The sequence below is a fragment of the Copadichromis virginalis genome, linkage group LG7 (assembly GCF_057382275.1).
Source record: "Copadichromis virginalis isolate Kocher_CV1m ecotype Utaka linkage group LG7, C_Virginalis_male_GT1.1, whole genome shotgun sequence".
Taxonomy (NCBI): Eukaryota; Metazoa; Chordata; class Actinopteri; order Cichliformes; family Cichlidae; genus Copadichromis; species Copadichromis virginalis.
This window is the reverse complement of record NC_140624.1, coordinates 32,454,072-32,480,334: the sequence shown is the minus strand read 5'-3', so window position 1 is coordinate 32,480,334 and position 26,263 is coordinate 32,454,072. Positions and strand designations below refer to the sequence as shown.

At 39.7% G+C, this 26,263-nt stretch overlaps 1 long non-coding RNA gene across 1 annotated transcript; it reads left to right on the top strand.

Moving 5' to 3' along the window:
* The first annotated feature begins 4,069 nt into the window (after window positions 1–4,069).
* On the top strand, window positions 4,070–9,366 carry LOC146705418 (uncharacterized). Its single transcript, XR_014921696.1, has 3 exons — window positions 4,070–4,115; window positions 4,208–4,332; window positions 8,978–9,366. It is a non-coding gene; the product is annotated as an uncharacterized LOC146705418 (long non-coding RNA).
* The last annotated feature ends 16,897 nt before the right edge of the window (window positions 9,367–26,263 follow it).

Here is a 26,263-nt window from a genome sequence, read left to right as displayed (position 1 = left end):
TTAAGCACTAAATCTACTTCGTTGTGTTCAGATTCTAAAAAGTATTTGGCACAACAAAACTATTTTGTTAGCTTTAGACACTAAAATCTGTTTGGCTTGGTTTAGGTGCTAAAGACTAGTGGGAGGTGTTGTTGTATTACAGGCACCTGATTACAAGCATCTGACTGGCTTAGTGGGATCACTTAACCAGAGCATGCCTGACAGTCTGAGAGATTTTTGACTGTGTGTCTGACAGCTTCCTAGCATACACTGACAATGTTTCCACTATTGCTCACATTTCCACATGAACATGACTGATTACAAGGTACAAAACCAAGATAACTGATCTGGCATGAACTCAGACTGACTGCAGCTGCTGCTTTTCACAGTCACACAGTTTCTGATACTAAATTCACAGATGGTGTAAAACTTGTGGAATGGTCCTTCAATAACATTCAGTTTTATTAACTGATACAAACACACACGCGCTACTGTCAGCTGTTTTAATCCTGCCGGGGAAGTTTGCTCTCTTGTGCTGATCAGCTGTTTGGGTGGATTTGAAAAAAACTCATTGTTGCATGTACGTGTCTGACACCGTATCAGAGTTCTGTCATGCCTTCCATATGACTCACCTGCTGAGGGATTTTGTCAGCAGCCACACGCACATGAAAGGGGGTAGATGGCAGTGAGTCAGGAAATAATATATGAGTTCATCACTGAATAACAGTGAAAACTGTAAAACTAAACACACCATCGTTGGGTGGCGCGGTGGTGCAGCAAGAAGGTGGTGGATTCAAACCCAAACCCTCAGCTGGGCCCTGTGATGGACTGGTGACCAGTCCAGGATGGATCTACTGAATGTTTACAAAAGATGGACATGCCCAAGATGCCTTTGTGTAAACCTGCATCCGGCCGCTTTCAAACACTCTTGACCCTGCTTGAATCCCTGCTTAATGTTGTTGAGAAAACAAGTCAGTAAACAGGATTTTACAAGTTTTGTGACACAAAGTGGATGGTGGCTGTCAGCCTAAAAAAAAAGTTATATACAATTAAATTGCAAATAACGAGGCCAATCATATTACTTTCTATGACTACGCACATTTTCTATACAGAACAACAGGCAATAACAACCAGGTTAACCAATGTTTTACCACTTTGTGGCATAGATGCAACAAGGGGTTGGAAATATTTCTCAGGTGGCCAAATTGACACTATTACATCAGATACACACTAGAGATTTCTTAGCTGCACATCCGTGATGCAACTCTCCTGTTTTACTATATCCCAGCGTTATGCTAAAGAAACCAGTTTGTCATGACATAGTGGTGGTACGCTGTGGTCATTAAGGGACCAACAAGGTCAGTAGCAACACTCAGCTATACTTTGTGTTTAAAAGATGTTAAAATAGAGCACCAGTTTAGGTCACAGAGTGAGCAAGCACCCATATGCCAAAGGCTAAACGCAGCAGTCCATGTCTGACTGTGATCCAAGGCCCTTTGCTTGGTTTCTTCACCACTTTCACTAAACTATCTAATAAAGGCAAACAAACACCCCCAAAATAATGTTAAATTGGTACTAAGGGGCCAGATGGATTCATGATTTCATGTTATTCTAACTGTACCATCTGAATGCCACAGCAGAAATCAAGACTCGTCAGACCAGGCGGCATGTTTCCTATCTTGATTTTTGCACTGTGAGTTCATGTGAGTTGTGGCCTCAATTATCTGACAAGAGAGGCAACCAGTTTGCATTTCTGCTTCTGCAAACAAACAAGCAGACAGGCACTGAAGTAAATACACTTATACATACTTATTGTGTAGTTTAATAAATGTTTAGCAATAGTCTTTTTTTTAGCTGACTCTCAGCCCTCACACACACTCACTCTCTCTGTCTCTCTCTCTGTGTGTATGTAAAGACAGCTAAGCTGTGGTAAGATCCTGGTGCCTTTCAGTTAAGCCATGTGACATCTGCGTCTTCATGTCCACTGCTGAGTGTTGTCTGTGTAATCATATGACTGTGGACAGATGAATAGAAACAGAAAAATTGAAACATCCTGTTTGTGACCGGAGAGACTTTGAGTTACATAAACATCGTTAACGTCCATTAACTTTTTGGTGGTCTGAGTTCTGTCGCGTAGCATGATGCAACATATGTTTTGTTTCCCTAAATCACAGAAAAAAGCCCAACACACACAACAGTTTAATTCAGTTTTATTATATCCACAATTAACAACAGTGACCTTGAAGCACTTGATATTTGCAAGGTAAACACCCTACCATAATATAGAGAAAACCCCAACAATCAAATGACCTCCTATGAGCAAGTGTTGTGGCGAGAGTGGGAAGGAAAAACCTCTCAAGGAGGGGCAGCTGTCTGCTGTGACCGTTCGGAGTGAGGGGGGGAAAGACAGGACAAAGACACACTGTACAAGAGAGCCAGACTTAAACCCTCTTTCCCCGCGCAGCTGTTTATGATTTTACTGCACAGTTTCAGGCCTTTTCCCCCATTTGCAGCGACAGTAATTTCCCTGAAGTAAATACATTACGTGTCAGTCACTACTGTGCATCAGATCCCAACTGACAGACAGAAAATCATATGAATGTGATGTGCTTAGCGGTGTCTTTATTACAGTGAATGTGGGGAATGATGGCTCACATAATTCATCCACAGCTGGTAGTATGTGTTGTGATAACACTTTAATGAGTAGTAGGAGACTACATAGCTTTGCCAATCCTGAAAAGCTGCTCCACACCACCATGAACCAGTGTCTGTATCCAAAACGATATTTTGATTAGTTTTTGTCTTTTTACTTGAAAACATGAAGACACTCTCTCTCAGTGTTTTAGGTTGTAATTTAACATGCATCTATTATAAATATATGACACAAAATGCAATAGCGAAGAAGTCTTCTAAAAGTTCTTGAATCAATTTTAATTTGGTTCTGATTCTGCCAATTTCAGTTTTAAGTGATTCAGACACTACCTACTGCACTTTAGGACAGGAAGATGTAATACTGATGTTTGTATTGTGCTTGTGGTCTCCGTTTCATGAAAACAAACAAACTGGTGCGTATGTGTAAGTTTGGTGATGGAGTTTTTATTATGAATGAATGATGAATTTTTATGAATTATTATGTCTATTTTTTATGCTTAAGGACAACAGATGGAAATTAGTTCTTGGCTATAATCTGGTATGTTTACATTCATGTAATTTTTTTTTTTTTACATTTATGTTCATTAACATGCACTGTCCTAAATAAATAAGAAGAAAAATACCTTTTAACTGATTATTAGCTAAAGTTCAACTAAGTTCACATCAATTTAAAATGAATGAATTTATTTACTAATGATGATGACAACATAATGTTTAATTAGCTTGTTAGCCGACTGCTGATTAAAGCTATTTTCGGCTGCTCCCTTATTCGCAGCGAGTCGCTACAAATCACTGACAAAATGAAAACAGAGTTATTATTGCTTCCCTTTGGGCGGCTGTGGGATCTCATATTCATGCTCCTGCTGTATTGTAGAGATCCCATTAAACAGCTTCTGCATCTGATTTAGGTTAAGGATTTGTCTTCTGTTCATTAAATCCAAAGAACCACATTATGTCCAGCACACAAGAGTTAAAATGAACTCCATCATTAAAATGTTGCTTATCTCTGTATATTATATTGTGTAATAATTTCAGTAGCAGACACTATATATCAGCTTTTGAGAGTTTCCTTTGTAATGCAGTGATTAATGTTTCTTTCTTCACCTGTCAGTCCTTTTAATGTTAATCCTGGCTGGTGGACATGATGATGGCTGAAAGGCTTTATTCTGCTATATGAAAAAGTCTTTACTTAATTCACAGACTGGAGTAAAGGGACAGAAGTAACAAGAAAGATGAATAACAACAAGCAGAGAGATCATTTTATTTGTGAAAAGAGGAAGCAACAAGGTGGAGATGAGTTAAAAGAAGAAGAGCATTGGACGGAGGATGGAGAGCAGGACAGAGAGAGACGATAAAACAGAGATGTGGAGCAAAGGGGAGGAGTTAAAGAGGAAATAAAGGCGAACTGGAAACAGAGGGCAGTGATAGAGGACAAAGAGGCAAAGAAAGAAAACAAAAGAGGAAAGAAGTGAAAAGAGCCAGCAGTAAGTAAACAGACTTTCAGATTTTATTGAACCCACACCTGAGTTTTTGTGGACTAGTGTTGCGTCTGCTGCTGTGTAATTGCTGTTGTCAGGTGATGAATGCAGCTCGAATTCATGACAAACAGAAGCTGAAGTCATTCTGGGAGCAGAGGATTGTTCAGCACAGCGAGCAGACGAATGGGGAGGAGAACCGTATGAAGAACAGCGCTTTGGCACGGTCAGCAAATACAAAAACATAACAAGTTCTGGAAAGTTCCTGATCCAAGTGTGTAATTTCATAGTGCGAACCCTGATTAACATTCCAGATGATTTCAGGCTGGAAAATATTTGCTTTTTAAAGCCTGTCTTTGATGTGTTGGATAGCAGCAGAAGGATGACCTTTTGGAGTGCAGTATCCCTGATTTGCATGCATCCCAGGAAAACCAAGATGGATGAAGTCAGCTTGGTTTCTGCCCAATAGAAACAATGTGTGCTGTAAAAGCACTTTTTTAACCAAGCATTCTTTGCTCCTCAAACATTGTTCCTCCAGCCCAAACAGTCATTTTATTTCAGTGCCTAACACTGACAATACTGCATATCTATATGTTTCAGTTTTATTAATACAGCAACCCACAACAATATGCTGCAATGAGACAATGTATATATATATGTACAATATAATGTACAATATAAAATATGGAAGTAACCTCTTTGATGCCATCTCCTGGTTCCTGGCTTTTGGCCTCATCGGGTGGTGACCTCCATTGTGAACTAAGGTAGTTTGGAGCCACGTGTTAAGCAGCTGGGTTGAGAATCAGCATCATTGAAATCATTGAGTTTAATTATCTTGGGGTCTTGTTCATGAGTGAGGGGAGACTGGTACTCCTACTGAGCTGATGTGAAACTAAAGCTGTCAATTTACTGGTCGATCTACCTTCCTGACCTCACCCATGACCATGAGCTTCAGGCAGTGACTGAAAGAAGGAGATTATGGATATGATATCCATAATTGGATATCCATAATTATGGATACGGGCAATGAAAATGAACTTCGTCAGAAGTGTGACCTCGCACTTTAGTAAAGATAGGATGAGGGGCTTGGTCATTCAGGAGCGAATCAGAGTAAAGCACTTCTCGTCCACATGGAAAGGAGCCAGTTGTGGTGGTTTGGGCATCAAATACCTGATTGTCTCTGCTTATCATGGCGCCCCAATGAAGGATGATGAATGGATGCTATCCTTGCACTAGAAATAATAGTTTATTAAACTAACATTAATATCAGAGTACAAAAACGAGCAGCAACTCATCAGCTTCCGTCCAAATATCCATAATAGACAACATAAATGGAAATAAACCAGGGACAGATTTTGTAAACCTAAAAGAAAAGAAAGGTGCTGGGGCTAGCACTGCTAGCTTCAGGGCCCATTTAACATATATAGCCAGTTGTGTTGCACACAAAAAATGATGTTCCCACAGCTCTGTGCCATGTCTACTAGTGCTGAGAGTGCAAGTACTTAATGCAGTGTTCTTCTGAACAATAGGTGTTGATGGAAATTACATAGCAGAAGAACTGTATGATCAAACTGCATGTTAGGGACTTGAAACTGTATTTTTTTTATCTTGTGACTAAAAGGCATTCTAACCCAAACCGTACACCAAAAAAGTTTTCTAATGAAACTTGCTTATTTCTAAACACCCTGGACTACCACCAGCTGACACACAGTTCATTATACCAGTTAAATTCCAACAGATGCAAACACTTCACCAGTTGAAATGTGACATATTGTGTTGCCAGTCAAAGCTTGTTAGCATAGCTTCCATATTCCAACTGAACATAAGTTTGACAGCATGATGGGTGCTTCCATATGCTGAGATGTTACGTAATCAAATCTATATGAGCTTGGTGAAGAGCTTTGAGTCAGTGTTTGATGATGAGCAGCAGGGTCCGTGAGAGGCACAGAGGGAAGAAAAGGGCATCAAAAATAAACTCAATAACTGCCCTTTGTTCCGTCTCACTGCGTCATAACTTGATTAGTTCAAAAAATGGCTCGGTTATGTTTCCAGCTCTTCTGTCTGTCATCACGGAGTACCCTGAGAATGTTGATCAGAGCCAGTTTGGCTATATGTTTGAATCCTGCAGATCAGCGTGAGTATTTGAGGACAGACAACCAGAACGCAGCAGATTAACCAATGCAAGATGGCGTGTGCTGACAGATGAGCACAGACACAACAATATTAATCCATCAGCTAACATAGCCTAGTTCTCGCTCACTCAAGCACACTCACACAGACTCACACACACACTTCCTCTCTTTCTGTAACACAATTATCTGTGACAGCAATGACCGAAGATCAAGTTTCGCTGGATGTCTGCACGATTACTTTAAGCCTAGGAGTTATGGTGTCAGGGCAAATACTGGACTCTGATGCTCATCTCGGCTTCCAAACATAGAACACATCCTAAAAAAAACAAATGACTTTTTCTTCTTTCACACATTTTAAATCTGTGCTTTACACCAACAAATGGACCGCAGTGCTGCTGCTGGGGAGCAGCTCTTTCTGTGACTTGTGAGTTCAGAAAAATGTGCAATAAATTTTTGATTAAAATGTGAAAATCTCTCAGGTTATGAAACATTTATATAGTGTAAAGTAGTTCCTAACTGCACAGTGATATATAGCTTTATGTAAACTATAGATCTAAAGAACAGCCCTGCTGCAGAGGTACAGGATTAATAATCTTTCCGGGGTAGAATTTCAATACCTCCTTTATTTCAGGCAAAAGTAAAGTTTCATCAGCGCGTAGTCAGTCAGTGAATCACCTTGTCTAGACTAAAATATCATCACTGGTTAAATGGATTGCTGTGAAACCTACAGACAGGGATGCTTCTGCTCTAATGATCATTGGGATCATTAATCTAGAACCACAACAAAGTAAAAAGAAATTGTGAAACGTATTGATAACTATTGGATAGACCTCAGTCCTCGAGGGCCGGTGTCCCTGCAGGTTTTAGATCTCACCTTGGGTCAACACACCTGAATCACATGATTAGTTTGTTACCAGGCCTCTGGAGAACTTCAAGACATGTTGAGAAGCTAATTTAGCCATTTAAATCAGCTGTGTTGGTTCCAGGACACATCTAAAACCTGCAGGGACACCGGACCTTGTGGACTGAGATTGCCCACCCCTGGGATAGACACATTACCAGCTTGGTTATTCCCATAATGTGTACCATAGCAGCTTAATGTTTGATTGCCTTTGTGCGCATAGCAGCCTCCTGACCTGGAAAAACTGAAAGCAGTTCTTTCAATTGCCACTTAAATGTGGTTCTGGGATCAATTCCGTATCAGTGGTTGGATGTAGCTACTAGAACTATGATATTTTGGCTGAGTGACATTTTGGCTAATATTAGGTATTTGGCAGTATATCTGCATTGGCATTTATAGCAGCCAGTATATGAAAATTTAAAAAGTATTGTGTTGGATTGTTTGTATCAGGTAAAGATCCTACAATGATACAGAGAAAACTACAACAATCAAAAAGTTCCCTATGTGCAAGTGCTACAACAGTGACAAGGAAAAACTACCTTTTAACAGGAAGTAACCTCCGGCAGAACCAGGCTCAGGGAGGTACAGCCATCTGCCATGACCGGTTGGAGGTGAGGCGAGACGCAGTGGAAGAGAGCCAGAGATTAATAATGACTAACAATTAAATAGAGTGTCTGTTGATTTGACATAGTTCATTTACCATAGGGCACTCTGCAACCAGATGATCTGAGTGGAGCTGAGCATAGTGTAAACAAGTAATCCACGATTTTTGTGACAATAAAACATTATTATTAAATTGCATTGTCAGAATATGTTATTAAGGACCTGTAACTACACATAAAATGTTAGAGAAATGTTCATACGTTGTGTGTCAGAAAGAAAAGAATTATTGAGCTACATATTGAATATTATATATCACTTAAAATCCTATATTATTGTGTGCTATGTTACCCATTGTCTGAAGGCCTGTTGGTGCAGCTTTATTAATTTGACCATGACCATTTTAGTTTTGGAGCATATTTGGACAAGAGGGTGAAGCACATCCATAAAGTGAAGGATTGTAGGAATGTTTGTATGTCTCTTCCTTTTAACCGTGTGGTGGATTGGTTACCTGTCAAAGGTAAACTGTGTGTCTTGCCCTGTGACAGGCGAGAGTGGCAGTCTACTAAAAAATCAGAAAGGTGACTCACTCACTTTTGGAGATAGCCTCAAGTGGCCATGTGAGGAACTGCAGCTGTTTTAAATACACTGCCATCTTCAAATATCCAACTTTACAATAGAAAGGGACGTATCTGTACAATCTGATACAGCAAATAGATGTTTTATCAAAAAAACCCAAACCCCCCCAACAAAAAACGCATACCTGTCACAGCAATTCACAGCAGCAGTGGCCACAGCTATCTTTTAAACATACATACTATTTTTACTCAAAAATAAGTCTAAGCTTAAAAGCCATACTCTCACTGTTGCTCATTGTGTAGCTCACACACCTGCCACTGCTGACTCAATTGATTCCCCTGAGGTACTTGTTGCTGCCTTCTCCCTGCTGAGTTGAGCTCAGTGCTTCATTGTATGGAGTGACACGGTAAGAGCCTCAATGTCACGCATTAATGCTGAGCATACAAGATTAGTTTTAACAACATAATTGCATCGTTCACCTGAACTGTGACATTGCTAAATCTTGTGTCATAGTATTATAAACCACCTTAAAGGGTTTCTGATGAAACCCACACTCATATCTCTTTTTTAAATAGGTATTTTCATCGTAATCACCGGCTAATTCTTTACCTCCTCCTTGTTTTTCTCTCTCCTGTCATTGCTGTGAATGCTGCCTTCAGACTGAGGGAGCAGTGGGTCATCAGGTTGGAGCAGAGGAATCAACACCTGCAGAGTTTCTTCGAGGAGAGAATGAGACAAGCGCAGAAATCCCAGCAAATCCTCGGAAAGACCGATTCACCCTGAAACCAGCAGATAAGCCAGAAGGTGGTTAAAGAAAGAACAGCTGCTGTCCAGATATTGTTTATGGTGCTAAAAAATAAATGTGTAAAGGTCTGACCTTTACACATTTATTGTCATTGATTTTTATGAAACAGAGGAACTAAAACAAACAAAAAACAAAACTATATTCAATATAAATTAAATCCACTAAAACTCCATGAACACTGTTATACTTTATTGCTGCCTGGTGCCACTGCTTAGCCAGTGTCATGTAAATATGTTGAGGATACCATGCGTTCTTAAATAAGTAAATGTGATGTCTATATTTGCAGTAATAAAATCAAAAGATTAAAAATGCTTCATGTGTTGGCTGTTATTGATGCCCTGCATTGTTGAGAATGAACAGTACTGGGAATTAAAGAATGGCAGTGGGTATTAAGAATAACACAGTGCAGCTTCATCACAGAGTAAACTGGCATTTAACCACAGAGCTGAAGCAATGCACAGGGACATGGACATTAACCCGGGAGACAGGCAGGTTTTTAGTGCTAGCAGTGCTAATGCTGGCCACAAATGTCATCTATGGAAGAATGTTAATCCTAAATGTGCAGGTAATATTACAGGTAATCCAGTATTTAACCTCCATTAGACTGTGACCAGTGTTTACTGAGTTCTGTATTTTAGGTTAATGATTAGTTAGTTATTTTGTTTTATTTAAGTAACTAGAGAAATATACGTTTGCTCTTAACTCTGTGTTTTTCTAGTCTGGATAATTTCTAGTGCCAAAGTGAACAATGTATTTTCACTTTGGCACTAGTCTTTTCTCTTTTTTAAAATTTTTGAGCAATAGCAACTATTCTGTCTCGGAGTGATGCTGGAAAACAGATTCATGCATTTGTTACTTCAGGGCTGGTCTATTGTAATTAATTATTATCAGGCTGTTCTAAAAGCTCCCTTTGAAGCCTTCAATTAATCCAACGCACTGCAGTGAGAGTGCTGATAGGGAGTAGAAATGGAGACCCTATCCCTCCCATAGTAGACTTTGTTCAATTAGCTCATAGTTAATCCAGAATTGTACTAGTATAAGTACACAGCCCTGTAATATCTCAAAGACCTCGAAGTATAATGTTATCCCTTTAGAGCACTTCACTCTTAGACTTACCTCTGACAGAGTTTCCTAGAGTTTCTGAAAGTAGAATGGGAGGCAGTGCCTTCAGCTATCAGCCTTCAGGACACAGATGCTCTGTAGTTTAAGATTCGGCTTTAAACTTCCCTTTTGAATCCACTTACAGTATCAGAAGGTGCTGAATCCTCCATTAACTATGCTGCTGATTCCCATGATGCACTGAGCACTTAACCTCCACTTCCCTCTTTTCACTCCCATATGTTTATATGCTATTAACATTAACATTCATTAATGGCATAAGTAAACAGGGTTATCATTTGCATGGACGTCTCTGTTTGTGAGCGCAGAAGCCCCACCCACACAGTCTTTAATCCCTCTGTTTGGGATCATAGAGTGCAGGCTTGACGCTCCAGTTAAACTAATTGTGCTTTTCCATATTTTCTATCATTAAAAACCTCTCAGACTCCAAACTGCTTTAAACACCCGGTTTCGGACATTTTATCAACTCCTTGCCCTCTCTGATGTCAGTAAGAAGGGATATCCCCTATATGGTCACCTGAAGCATATGGCTCTTGCTGTGAGTATTGAAAAAGCCAGGTGAACCGAAGCCCTGTCTAAGATTTAAAAAATTAAAATATTTTTTTCATACCACAGTCATTCAGGGAATTGCCGTTTTACACCTGAAATTAATTAGCTTATGGTTTTTGCCTTAAAAATAAAAAAACATAAAAAATAAATGTATTTTTCCCCAGTGTGCACTTTGTTTTATATTTACATATTTATTGTGTGTGAAAATGTGTACCGTGTAATATGCACAGTGTAACTGAATGCATACTGTACCTCATCAGTAGCTACTGTATATCTATATGAAAATACATATAAAAATGTAAGCTGAGCAGTTAACTTGACATTTTTTATGTTTTTTACTCGGCATTAGTGCACGGTGTGCTGATTCTACATTTCTTCGTGTGGCCACCAGATGGCAGCAACAGACAGAGAAACACATGCAGCAACTCAGACATACTTTTCTTATGTGTGTTGTAGTCAAAATATTTAACATCACTGTCTACACTCAATTTGTCATGTTTTATTCCTGTTTTATATCCCTTATAGCCAATGAAGTCAGTGCTGCACTTGCACAAGAGTAGTTTGGACAATTTGTTGCTTCCAACACATAGATAAAGTGCTGCAGTGCTTACAAGCAACCAGCATTAAAAGAAAGAACTATTTTTTTCCACTTTGATGAGCAAGAATTGCAAAGATTTTTGACATTAACTCCGTCTAACACCTTTGAGATGAACTGGAATGCCTACTGCAAGCTCTGCTGACCTTATCAGGCAGTGTCAGAGCTGAACTAACGCTGTGTCTGAAAGAGAGAAAATCCCAGCAGCATATTTAGAATCTCCAGGAAAGACAGAAGGCGGAGGACCGGAGGCTGTTATAGCAGCACATTAATGCACTCATATGGTTGAAAGGTTCATCTGTATTCATACACTTGGTGATGCTCAGTATGTTGTGTTTGTCAGTAAATTAGATTTTTCTATGCCAGTATCTCCTTACCTTTTCCTTACTTCAAATTTCCTCTTGCTATTGATATTGGGTTAGAGATAGACTGCATTTTAATCACATGGTTTGTCTCATAGTTCTTATAAGATTTCTATCTGGGCTTGCCAAACAGGTGAAAATATCAGAGAAAGGGGTTGATGTGATTTGTGTGATGCTCTGAATGTTAAAAGGAAAAAAGTATTTCAGATTCTGGTCTATTTCTGTGTCAGCGATCAATCTGAAGCAGATTAGTGGCACTGACCACGTTGACTCCTTTGTTTGAAAAGATCAGATTTCTTTGAGTTTTATCCTTCCACTGATCAACATTAAGATGCTGGGATGGAATCAGTCGACGTATTCAACAAAATCAATCCACAGCTGCCGTTTACCCCTTAGAAATATGGCCGTGCCTCAAGTTTTTACAGAAAACGCATATCAAACAGCATTCTGACAAGAAACATGTTATCAGATCTAAGTGAAAGAGTCAGAAGTCAGATTGTTATTCTGTGCAAAGAAGGGCATCAAATCATGGTTCGACTAGACAAGAGATGGTGCCAGAGGCAACTGAGTTTAGATTTTCAGTGGGAGTGACAAGGATGGACAGGATTAAGAATGAGTATATAAGACAGAGAAGAGAGGTGACACTTAGTTTGGACATGTGCGCAGGAGGGATACTGGGTATACTGAGAGAATGATGCTGAAGATGGAGTTGCCAGGCAAGAGGAAGGTCAAAAATAAAGTTTATGGAATTTCAAAAAGAAGTACAAAAAATGAGAGGAAGATGAAGAAGATGACGATGATGACGGGGGAATAAGCTCAAGAAGTCATGGGAAGAAAGATGGCGGAAGAAAAAGAAGAAAGCCGATTTAGAGGAGGAGGAGAGGGAAAATGAAGAAGGAGGAAGAAGATAACGAGAAGAAAGCAGAAATACACAGTGTTTATTTCATTGAGAAATCATTTTAGTCAATGACCTTTTCTTTCTGACAAAAACATGACAATAAGTAAATAAAAAGTAATGCACGAGGACAAAAACTGCGATGATTTACATTTTCATTAACAAACAAATGAAATAAAAATGTTCCTGAGAGATGAGATCCAATCAGAAATAATGACATTTTGTAGAAAGGTAGGACAAGCTTCAAGGAAAATAAAACAATTTGTGAACCGTGTGATAAAAACATAACAAACCTTTACACTTTATATTTTAGTCAACTGAATCGATTTCAGATTTATGATAATCGTATATTTAGTCAAGTAAAACCAGTCTAAAAGACTTTAGATTATGACACGTTTACAATTGAGAACACCATTAAATGACAACCAAGCTTCATACACAGAGATTCGAATAAAGCAACTTTGCCATAGATATAGAATTTACTACTACTACTACTAGTGTCTACAGTGGTCACGTGTTTTGTCATTTCAAGAACTGAAGATGTGGTCAAATTTTTCTTGTGAGTTGCAACATCCCTACATGTTACCAAAAAATGGGGTTAAAAGTTGAGGTTAATGATTAATCCATGTTAGAAGAGTAGCAGAAGTCTGAGAATGATAACATGTAACAAACCAGAAAAATGTGTAATAGTGCCATTAAAGCAGTCCACTGGTCTTTTGTTATAGACAACATAACTCTGCAGGCACAAAATACACCTCAAATTAAAATATATATTTTTCAGAGTGTTATCCTCTGAGGGGTCATGTCAGCCGGCAACCAAGAAAATACAGCTTCAACAAAAGTGAGAATCACACTTTAATGAAAGCCACGATCTTTCTATAACCTAATTGAGAAGTTTTCTTGCCAAAACCTCACCAAAAACTTTCTGTCCAGGAAAACATTTCAGTAGATTCAATTCCGTTAATAACCTTTCGAACATGACTGTGATGATCAAACCCACAGTGAAATATTATTCAAATCAGGGGGTGTCCAAATCGACTTTTCCACTGAGAAAGGGAGAGCAGCCCTCCATTCTTCATAGAAATGCTTTACTCTGCAGTTTGCATCTTTGTGGGGAAGGATCATGCTGCAGCAGGATAATGAGCCCAAACACACCTCAAATCTTTGAAGAAGGGCTTGAAGATTGAACCCTGCCATGGACCTTCAACCACAGTGACCTAAAATCAACTCCACACATGAGGGAATTTGGAAATTGAGAAAAACAAACATTTTGGACATGATAGGAAACTTCTGGGACAACATAGGGTAGGGCTGCACGATTAATCGTTAGAAAATCGCGATCTCGATTCATACTTATGTGTGATCTCATTTCCAAATGACAACGATTTAAAAAAAAAAAAAAAAAAAAAGACGGCGACGATTGTACCGCATTTTGATCCGGGACGTAATCTGCATGAAAACAAGCGCTCACTCTTCCTGCTCAACAAATGACAAGGGCGGAGCCTTATACCACGTGATACAGAAGCTGTGCCGTGTGATGCTAAAATTAGCAGGGAAAAAACAACGGAGAGCACGTCAGGGATGACGAGAAAGTGACAGGAGAAAATCCGTCCCGGTCAACCACCCAAACATCAATAACGGGAACCTTATACAGCGCTTCCCTATACACGTCGAACTCCCGCAGGCACAAAGAAATTACGGAGGCTATCACTTATCACCTGACCAAAGATATGGCTCCCATCAACACTGTGCAAAACGAGGGATTTAGGAAAATGATCAACACCCTAGACAAACGCTACACAGTGCCGTCCCGCAACTGTTTTTCTATTGTTGCACTACCTGCTCTATACACGCAGTGTCGAGCAACAGTGGAGACGGAATTTCAAGCAGTACAACATTTTGCGGCAACAACAAAACCTGAGACATTTGTTGTTTTTATGTTTATTTATTGTTTTTATGTTCAGTCTCAACTGTTACGAAGTTGATGTGCAGCTAATAAGTGCAATAAATATTTATACTGGAAAAGAGAATCGTGAGAGAATCGTGATTCTGATGTGTCCGTGACACGAGTGTGGTGTCACTGACAGGAAATGATGATGTGCACGCTGGGTGACCTGCGGGTTCTGAAAAACTTTGTGAATAGATGAGACTGGACGTGACCTGCTAAATTTAAAGAATAACCTTGCTGCTGACAAAGACAAAAACCTGAGTCATTGCTGCTGCTGCTGCTGCTGATAGAAACCCAGAGAGAGTGGAAACACAAATATTCTGCGATTAGAAATAATGATGATGACAGTGGTGATGATGCTTTTGTCCCAGTGGTGGTGAGACTCGGGGCCTGTTACAGTTTGACATTCTCTGACCGTAGACCGTGAGCCGACTAACCTTCACTGTAAAGGGTGAAAACAGCTGTTTTTCTGAATTAGGCAAATTGAAGCTCCAATATTACAGTTCACTGGGCAGAAGGTAAATAGAGGGCAGGACCTTATCTGGCATATATATAGTAGTACATACCACTCAAAACACTTTTTATGCAAACCGTAAAGTAGTGTGAATGTAGCTTTTAGTCTAAACTCTATCTACAAACCCAATCCCACAAACATTGTGACACTGGAAAAAATGCAAATAAAAACCGAATGTAAGAATTTTTCACCACCTGACTTGACCAGACTTATGTGATATGCTATTAATGTAAATCTATTGCTCATCCTACCCCCACACCAATCACAACAGTGAAGGCGGGACCAAACTATCTATTGCTCATCCTGCTGTCTTGTCAGAGGCTGAGAGGCCGGTATGTGTGGTGGACCCAGAAGCAGACTCAAGGGACTGATTGGATTAGTAACAAAATGCAACTTTATTTAATTCAGGAACGTGTAAGGACATGAAGAACTGAAGCAGGAGACTCAGGGCATGAATAACTGAAACAGAGAGAGAGAGGGAGGTTAGTGCTGGATGGAAAATGGCTTCCAAAGGTAATTTGTGATTGTGGAGGAAGTTTACTTGCAGGTCAGAGTGTAAGTTGACATCAGGGAGGGGGACTGAGCGTGAATCCAACTGAACCACGAGGCAAGTGAGTTTGGGAGTCCAACCTTCTGTTCCAGAGATCTAAGCTGAGCACCGAGCAAGAGGGCAGGCAGGTGAAGGAGCAGTAGCGTGGTGGCAGTTGACTAGCATTGACGAGACGAGGTGAGTCTCTTTAATGCAGGTGAGTTGAATACTGATCCAAAACCAAAGGAGAAAACTGGTCACACAGCGAAACAAGCGACGAAGGCAAATGATACCCAAGAAACATGACAACTGAGTTTACCTCCACGGAGATAGCAGACAAAATGGCGATAAACCGAAGGCTGAGCTGGTCTTAAATGCCGGCCTGCTGATTACAGGTGATGAATCACAGGTGGAGGTACCGGGTAAGACATGAAACTCCGCCCCCATTGGCAGAACCTGAACACCATGGAAAGTGGAAAAACATACCACACATCAGACACTCGCTCAGATCAAGACAGTCTTTCTTCACCTGGAGACTCTTGTAAAAGAGATATTTGATCTAAAAAGTTTTATTTAAACTGGAAAAAAAATCTAAGTTCCAATAAAAATAAAAATACATGAAAATATGTAGACCAAATGCTGATTGGCTGAAAAGTGAGCCAGAAAAGGGAGGAAATCACAGCAGCATTTACCAGAAGAGAAAGAAGCATGGAAAAACATCAAAGATCAGAAAATAGAGCAGGAGCACAGATGGTGGCTGCAGTAGACACGTTTCACACTTGGTTTCATTTCTGCTGTTTGTTTGTACATCTTCTTTCTTTAACATGGCGGGATGAATGACCATCAACAGCACAGCGAGAGTAGCCCATAGACTGGTTCCTTGTGACACTGACCCCATGGTGAGGGTACACAGCTACAACATGTAGATGGTGTTCTGCAAAGCTGTCTGTAAGCTGTGCATAGGAGCACCACTGACGCATGTTGGAGCACGGGGGGGCTACAAAGCTTCACCTCAGCTAACAGGAGGCACTAAAAAGGACCTGTTGATCATGTTTGTGGTATTCATGCCTTTGTTAAGTCAAAATAAGCCTCATTCTGTGCAGCAGGTTTGGATTTCCTTGCACAGTGACAAAGCATTTAGCTCCAGGCACTGAAGGCTAAGGCTTAGACCCCTGCAACCCATACGGAAAAAGAAAATCCTAATTGCATTTTATTTACACACAAGAAGAACTGGATAAGTTGAAATGTACTGTGTGTTAGTGGAAGAAATATGCTTGTCACTACTCAGTAAACTAATTCCTGGCATTTCTATACTTCAGCTAATATTCTCTGGACTTGATTACTTACACAAATTCTGTCCAGTAGACTTTTTCTCTGCCAAATAGAAGAATCATCTCAATTAATTTGAAAGAATTCATAATATTTACAAATAAGAGGAATTGTTTTCCTGGTTTGCTTCTACTGCTTCTGTTACGGTCTTATTTTTTCAGCTATGCAAATATGTAGCAGTGCATAAAGATCCTACAAACCATCTAACAATTGATGATTCTGCCGCATTGGTGGCATCTGCTGGACTGGAGCATCGAACCAAACATGGCAATTGATGCATTTCTCTTGCGAGGGTACAATTCTTCAGCTCAATGCAAACAAGAGGAGCTCACTGTAACAAAAACTAGAGCTTAAAACCAACAAAAGCATCAAACAGTATTTAAGATTTAATGTTTTTTAAGACTGGAATAGAGCTTTGGCTTCTCGGATGATGGAGTACATTCATTGACAGCATAAGGGATACAAACAGGGACACGCTTTTAATTTGTTCCTTAGTCCAGTGCTTATAAATCCCTTTCATTAAAGAGCTTAAAACTTTTCTGCAGTCCCTGTACAGACTTTATGTTCCTGTGTCACACCACATCCTTATCTTTGTCAGTGAGCCACAATAAAACATAGCTGGAGGCCATAAAAACAGCCTGTATTATGTTTTTGACACTATAATTCTAATATTCTAACAATGTCTTGCAAAAGAAGTGACATGTAACTTTAAATTAACAATTGAGTTCTCTGAAAATAATCCTTAATTAATTGGAGGATAAAGGTCAACAGCGTGTAATTGGTACACTTTGAAGGAACATGTGCTAATTAAGTAAAAAGGGTCCTTTATTCAGTTCACAGCAGGTCAGTGGAACATGGAAAAAGGTTGTTATTTAATAAAAGTATAGAAGCCTACAAATAGTTTCTATAGTTGTTGGCTTTTACACCTTTATACCATTTATCCAGTTAATACCATTTCTTTTCACATTTCTTTAAAAATAAAGTTGCCTGGCTATGAGCAGGACTGCATTTACAGATTATGTAATTTTTCATGGGCCAAATTCCACAGCTTTTTGATCACACTTCATAAACATGACTAGAGGGTCCTTTAAGCGTAGTCACTATTAAATCATTAAACTTAGATCATTATTCATTGATTAGCATCTTTTTTTTTTTTTTTTTTGCCTGTCCCGTTTGGCTCTTTTGCCATCAGAATTGTTGTCTAAAGGCAAAGAAAGATGCCCAACGGATTTACTTTACCAAATTGACCATCCCAGCCTTGCCGTAATGGTCCATTTGATTCACCTTTTATTGTTTATTTTATTTTCACTTACTGAATACGGGACAGACTTGACTGGGGGAAAGAAGGGGAGAAAGAAAGAGGGAAAGAGAAACAGCTGAGAAGAGGGACGGGGGAGAAGGGCAAAAAACAAAAACCAACAGAATGAGCAGAGAAGAAAAAAATGCATCTATCGATCACCTGGATCACCTGCTGAGAAAGAAAAAAGAAAACAAGCAGAAGAGAACAAGAGTAATAGAATAAACAACATCACAATGATATATGGGAATATGACAGTAAATACTAAATGTTAAACATTATTGTGCAGCACATAAGATCAACCGAACACAGTGTGCTTTGAGGTAGGAGCCAAAAAGGGTGTAGTTTGTGGGTGTGATCACCCGTGTGTACACCTGTGAGCATGGACGCGCTTGTTTTTTTTAAAAAGGTTCCTTCATGTAATGATCTGCTAGAGGGTGTGGGGGGGCCATAGCCCCCGTCCTCCAGGGCATGAAGCAGGTATGGAGGAGATCAAGACTCCAGACATCCAGAGGCCCCCAGAACACAAGAGACCAAGGAAGACTAACAGAGGAGCAGCTGCGCCACTGTCCCAGAAAGAGCTGAGGAGAGTCCCAGATGAGGGCTCACTCAGCAGCCACGGAGCAGAAGCCAGGGGGAGTTGCAGTGACGTGCCCGTGAGCTCCGCCGGCAGCCAGCTGTGCCTGAGTGACCGAGCCCCAGGCCGAGAGGCCGGGGGCACCCCACCTCCGAAGTGGTCCGAGCGAGCCCCAGGCTCCAGGCCCCGATAAGCGGCCGCCAAGGAGTGAGCCGGTGTGTGTACCTGGACGCCCATCCCCAGACACAAAGAACCACCAACGCACCGATATCTGAGGGAGTCCGCCACTGGCAGGGGAAGTGGTGGTAGGGGGAGATAGGCCTCCAAACCTTGGAGGGCCTGAGATGTCCCCAGAGAGGTGTCCCATAAATGTTACAGTGCTGGGACATGTTGCAAGGACCTGCACATTAATGTCACAGCGTCTTCAAAATGGCTTCCATTTGGAAAAAGAGAGTCACGGTACAAAGATGTTTCTGTTGGCTGAGTGTGAGGACAGAGACTGCTGTACAAAGAAATTATCATGAAAGCAGAAAAATCAAGAAGAATTGTCCTTCACTGGCAAAGAACAGGCTGAATGTACTTTACCTTGTCTATGAGTCTGCGTGTGAGGTTTCCCTTTCCCTTCATTCACATTTTTAAATAGAAAAATCCTTAATGACCACTCAGTGAAAGGTTGCTGACTTACAATTTAACAAAAGTTGTTAAAAAGGCCAGTAGTGACTAAAAAAAAATGAGGCAAAATCGAAAGCAGGAAAGGGCCACAAAGCTGAAACCACCTGCTTTACATTAGTTGGAGTTAAAAACATTTTATTTACTTTACTCATTTCTGCTTGCTTTTACTTGGTGCCATAACAACTAATTATAACATTTTATGAATTTCATACATAACAAATCACCTAATGGGCAGACAGGTAAGTCACAGTCCAATTTAACCAACCGGAGCCTAATATAGAGCAGGTCAAGGTCAAGGTCAAGGCTCTTTATTTGTCACATGCATAGTTATACAAGTATAAAACACAGTGAAATGTAGCCTGACACGCTCCTCGACATGTGCAAAAAAATTGGGAGGGGGGGGGGGGGGTGTAGAGGAAAAACATTATTTATATATATATATATATATATATGTATATATATATATATATATATATGTATATACTACATATATATATATATATATATATATATGTAGTATATACATATATATATGTATATACTACATATATATATGTATATACTACATATATATATATGTATATATATATGTAGTATATACATATATATATATGTAGTATATACATATATATATGTATATACTACATATATATATATATATATATATATATGTAGTATATACATTGGGTGAATGTGCAGTAGTAGCAGCAAGCAGGTGAATTCTGTACATTAATATGAATAGACATCTGACTATTTTACAGGATAGACAATATAAACATATTTAAAATTAAAGGAATTGAAATGTACATTGTGCCTTGGTTTAGTGTCTGGAAGAGGTAATAGTAAGGTAATAATTTCACTGAGCTTCTTTCGTTTAAAGATTTATTTAGGGTTAAAGAAAAGATAGAGTGGGCTATAAATGTTTATTCTGATGCTGCTATGATCAAAAGAAGCATTAATTTTGGTTCAAAATGGGTGGCTGTAGCTCAGGTGGCAGAGCAGGTCAGCCACTAATCAGAAGGTCGGTGGTTCGATCCCAGGCTGCCTCCTGGCTGTGTGTCAAATATCCTTGGGCAAGATACTAACCCCACGTTTGCCACCTACTGGTGGTGGTCAGAGGGCCCGGTGGCGCCAGTGTCCGGCAGCCTCGCCTCTGTCAGTGCGCCCCAGGGCAGCTGTGGCTACAATGTAGCTTGCCATCGCCAGTGTGTGAATGTGTGCGTGAATGGGTGAATGACTGAATGTAGTGTGAAGCGCTTTGAGGTCCTTAGGGACTAGAAAAGCGCTATACAAATGCAGGCCATTTACCATTCAAAATGGGAAATAAACAGCAGCTTTCTATGATAAAGTGACAGTTTGATGCTTTGTTAACCCATCCATCCCACCCCAGATTACACAATTACCAGTTTGGACTGGGCTAACAGAGAGAAACAGACATGATTACCAACCATAGCCAGGTTCATCAATCAATTCCGATCCCTCCCAAAAACCAGACAAACAAAACACAAACTGAACACAGAAAGACGAGCAGGTTCAAATCCAGAACATTGTCGCTTTGACTCAACTGAGTAAATTATAAAAGTTGTTTACTTACATTAATATCCTAAAAGGATCTGTAAATTAAACGATTTGCTTCTTTAGAAGCTCCTTTAAAATGTAAGCTGCATCACAAATCCACACCTCTCTCTGACATGTTCCCTTTGGTCAACTGATTTTTGAGTGTGTTGTTGAAATACATCATCTACACTGCACTGCCAAAAGGAAATAAAGCAAAGGAAATATTTCTGAAGTACTTCATTGTATTGCATCATTTCCTGTTAGCACAAAACGTTAGGAGTATGGTGTTTTCCTATACAGTCACTGAAATTGAGTAAACAAATGTTTCTTTATTCTACATACACAGAGTAACAGTATGTTTGTAGTAGTGATGGGATTTCCGGCTCTTTTTAGAGAACACCAATCAAGTATACATAGTAAATAAACCTCAGGTCTCCAGTAGATTTTCCACCAGACTGCTTGGTGTGGTACTAATACAATACCAGAATCTAGGTTAGCACATTTTTCCTTGTGTTGTTTGACCTCATAGTAGCTTGTGTGTTCTAATCTATTACCCACTACTGCCAGCCTCACTTAGCTACCTGCCAGTGAACCATCAGCTTCCAAGCTTCCCAGACCAGCTCCCTATTCCACAGCCACCTGCTCAACTCACTTTGCCAACCTCCAGTCTCTGCTAGCTACCATTCACTATGAGAGACCATCTTGTTGCCACCTCTGCAGTCCTGGCTGTATTACAAAAAAATCCTGCTGAACTGCTTAATCGGACTCTTTCAGAATCTTGTACAGTTTTTAACAAAAGCAGTCCACAGTCTATGAGCTGCTGACAAATATCGAAAACCTCAAATATTTTAATGCTGAATCCTTTTTTTTATACCAATACTGTCTTCCATTGTTTACCTTCTGCACAGATCGTAATTGTTTAAAGCCAAATTCCAGTCTAAAGAATAGGTAAAAAATGCACTTTTAACTGGAGACACAGAGGGAACTGTGAGTGCTAATTTTAAGAATCTTTACTTTTTCATCTTAACAGCAACATTCACCTGACAGCTGTTATTCACACTGTATGCTTTACTGCACATCTTTTTTAATGGTTCTTTTCACAGACGGCTGCAAAGGTTGATTAACAACTGAGCAAAGTTCAGGATTATAAACATCACTTAACAAGCTCAAAATCTTTTTGAATGTCTTGAGGCCAGAAAATTTTTAGATGTCAGTTGCAGTCAGAGTTGATCATCAAGAGCCAGCATCAACAACAGCAGCATTGTGATTTATGGTCAGCAGGGGGCATTGACGATATCCAAACTAACGGAGAGGGACCGCTGGTTTTTCACATTATCTGATGTGATCTGGATCAGTGCTGAGTTTAACAGCCGGACTCCCCTCCATGATGACTGTTTGTTCAGTGATTTTCAGGACTGAAGCTCTCAGCAGCTCATTATGAGGCCTGTTCACACACTAAAGCTCTCACACAGTAAAGCTCATTTGGTTAAAGTGCTCAGCAGTGACCCTAAATCCCCTAATTTCCTCTCCAGCAAACTGTTGGTACTTAGAGACTCAATGCAGTTCACAACTGAGCTAAACAATCCCAGACAGACTTTCTGGGGTCTTTGTTCTGTTAAACAAGTAACTTGGCAGAAACAAAGGAAAAAAGAGCTGTCAATGCAGGAAAACTCAAACAATTTAGCATACGTTAATATCAATAAGTTACAGACAAAACCCAAAACTTTAAGCCCACTGGTTCCTGTTGAACACAATAATCTTTATAAATGTCTCAAATATTCACCATAACAATAAAGACAATAACAGCGCAAGACTTGGCTAGGAAACTGCCATTCTTGTGGATATTACGTTGACAGGTACCAACCTAAACACGACTGCAGAGCAAACATGGTAGCAAGCTCCTCAAGCACTACAATACATACTGTCATACCTCTGAAACATGCTCAGGAACAGCTCGAGCAACCTGACAAAGACCCCAAGGTGTTCAACCCAGAAACCCAAAGTGTCTACTGTAACCCACAGGACTCCCAGATCCTCCCTGATAGGTCAGAGCTGTTTTTGCAGCAAAGGTATTTGGATAAGTGGTTAATTTGTGACTTATTGGTGAAGTTTCATTCTTTTTTAAATGCCCAGGAATTCTTTAAATCAAGTGGACACTGGTTCCTCAGGATGCTCACTGTAAAAGGAAGCTATTATTTAGTATAGTTTAGCCATTTAGTTTAGCCAGACACACATGTAAAGACAGTTCTTACTGTACACATCAGGATTCAGGTCTATGTAGAAAAATCTGAAGCCTCAATGACTGGAAGTAAAATGCTGAGTTTCTCACATCCGTGTGGATGAATTTTGACCCATGCTTCTTTATATTGCTGATTCAGTACATTTAAACCCCTTTTCCATTAGTACCTACTCAGATCAATTCGGCACAGTTCGCCACAGTTTTCAGTTAGGTTTTCCATTAGGTCATCACTAAAGTGTTACTAAAATGTGACGTCATCATGCTTCATGCCACTGATTGGCTGGTCAGTAGCATCACTGGATGAGTGATGAGTGTGTCTCATTCACAAAAATTAAAACCACCATTTTTGAAACCTGGCAACCGAGCAGCGGGTATATTCTTGCCTCGACGTCCACCTTTGTTGTAGCGTTTGTGTCGCATATTAATTATGTCATTTGATTATGTCCTGTTGCTATAACAACAAGCACGCACACACGGATTGTAATGGAAAACCAGTCAATCCGAGTCAAGTCGTGGCAAGTCAATCTGAGTAGGTACTAATGGAAAAGGGGCTTTAGGTTTGTGGGCTTTTGGGCTTATGCACAGTGCTCTTAAGGTCCCATCAGCACATTTTAGTCAGGCTGGGAATTGGACTGACTGAGCCATTGCAGCACCTTGATTCTTTTATTTTTCTGCCAATCTGCTGTAGATTTGCTGGAGCGGATCACTGTTCCAGTACATGATCCAATATATCGGACAGATTGAGTCATGCTGTCTTTGGTATATGGAGGAGTTCATGGTTGATTCAATGACTGGATGGTGCCCAGGTCCTGTGGCTGCAAACAAGAAATAACTGGCACCCTTTCAGACTTTTAGTAGACCACAGGTATCAATTTCAAAATCCTCCCATTGTTCTCAAGTTATCACATTTACAAGATTTTCAGAAAACTTGACCTCTGCTCTTAAAGTCAAGGTCACTGAGGTTTAAACTCATCTAAGATGTTTGGTAGAGGGGTAAAAAGCCCAAATCAACAGGCCTCCATGACAGTTGGTCTGATTTTGGCCAAACATGGCATGGTCCATCTCCATGTTAGTTTCATCTATTCAAAGGGCATTGTTCCAGAAGTTTGCACTGTCATGAACTTTTAACATTTAGCATGCAGCCTGTAGAGTCTTAGATGCAGCTCTTGGGTTGTTTTGTTGTTTTGAGCATTGGATGGCCCGACTTTGGGAGGGGCAGTGTGGCATTGTGTTAACAAACACAACAGAAATAAACATGTTTACATCCTTCTACAAAAAACAAAACAAAAAACAAGAAAACAAGATGTCATCAAAGGTCACCTCTTCTCACCTACACTATTTTTTCACAGCTGTGATGAGGAAGTTTTTCGGTGGCAAAAACTTTCATCAAATATTGTCTCACTATAAAATCTTGGACCATAACATCATATGTATATTATGTGGAGTTATTAATAGATGTTTTCAGAAAGTAATCCACTCGAATTTGATGGTTTTTAACTGATCAGGACAGAAATGAAAAACACTCTGTAGCTGCTTTACCACACAGTGTTACTGCCTGTATTCAATGTGTTCAATTTTTCATCCTCTACGAGACTGCGCGTCTCTCAACCAGATCCAGAGCTACTTCTTTTTCTTCCTCAAACATTTTCTGTGATTTTATAAAACAGATGCTCTCTGTTTCTTTGTGATATTGTTTGCTGTGTTTGCCTCTCGAGTTTCTCAGCTGGTTGTGTTTGTTTTACTGCCTGCACACATGGTTGGTGGATAGATGCTGCTTTCTACTAAGAGCACACTGATGACATGAAAATACAATGTTCTAGCAGGAAACAAAACAAGCACAAGAGCTCACCAACAGGTGTGCAGTGTGACAAAGTGAAGTGTGTATAAACACTCAGAGTCGGTTGGGCAAAGACTACTTTAGAGTTGAGAGGTGGGTAAACAGTGTTTATGAACATTTAGTCTCCTTCACAGCACTGTCTATCAGAATATGCATATAATACTTGTTTGCAGAGTTATTTAAATGTTGGCTTTAGGTATTTGATTGGATTAATACTTACAATATACAGAGCACAACCAGATGCAAAGCATGAAAAGCAGAATGGCAACACAACAGCACCTTCAGTTGTCCAGTTCAGTGTACAGGGGATGCATTTAGAATGGAGAACATCAATCCAGTCTCATAAAAATGTGCAAATGATTAATTGGTTTTAGAACACATTCCTTTCAGTTAAAATAAAGATAAAATTTTATTTTATTTAAGTTAAAAAGTCACAAAGCCCACCCATGGATGGAGTTGCATAATTTCTCATAGGCTTGTAAAAGAATAGAAAAAGTCACTGCCTCCCTAGGAATGCAGATTTTTATCCATTGAAACATTATCTTATTGTCTGTAAAGTAAATGTTGTCTGTAAAGAAAGTGGCGATCGTGAAGATCGCCAGCAAACCAGGCAAAACATGAAGATTTAGGACTGCATTTTAGCTGCATGTTAAACAAACCTGGGTTAAGTAACCAAGAGTTACGTGTTATGTTACGTCTCAATTATAGTCCTTAAATGTGTTTTCCTTAAAATTTAAGACTTCCGTTTAGGTTTGATATACATAAAAGTGAAAAAAAAGAAGTGAAAATTCCATATACATGTGTAGATGCAAACCTAACCCTAACCTTCACTGGCGCCCTGGTAGACAACAAGAGGTTAAACTGAACTTACTAAGCACCTTTAGTCACTCACAGTAATGGACTGACAAAACTTCAAGTAGAATTTCTGGCCTAATAGCTCCTTATTTACTGTTCAATACAGGTATTTTGCACTGAGTAATGCACTCTGTCTGAACGCTGAATGGTCAAACTCCAGTAACCCCCTTAAATCCATGCTGAAGTCTGACAACGTGAAGCATAGTTACAAGAATAAAATGCCAAGACAAAAGTTTGAACTGCCATCTGTTTAGAAACCAGGATCT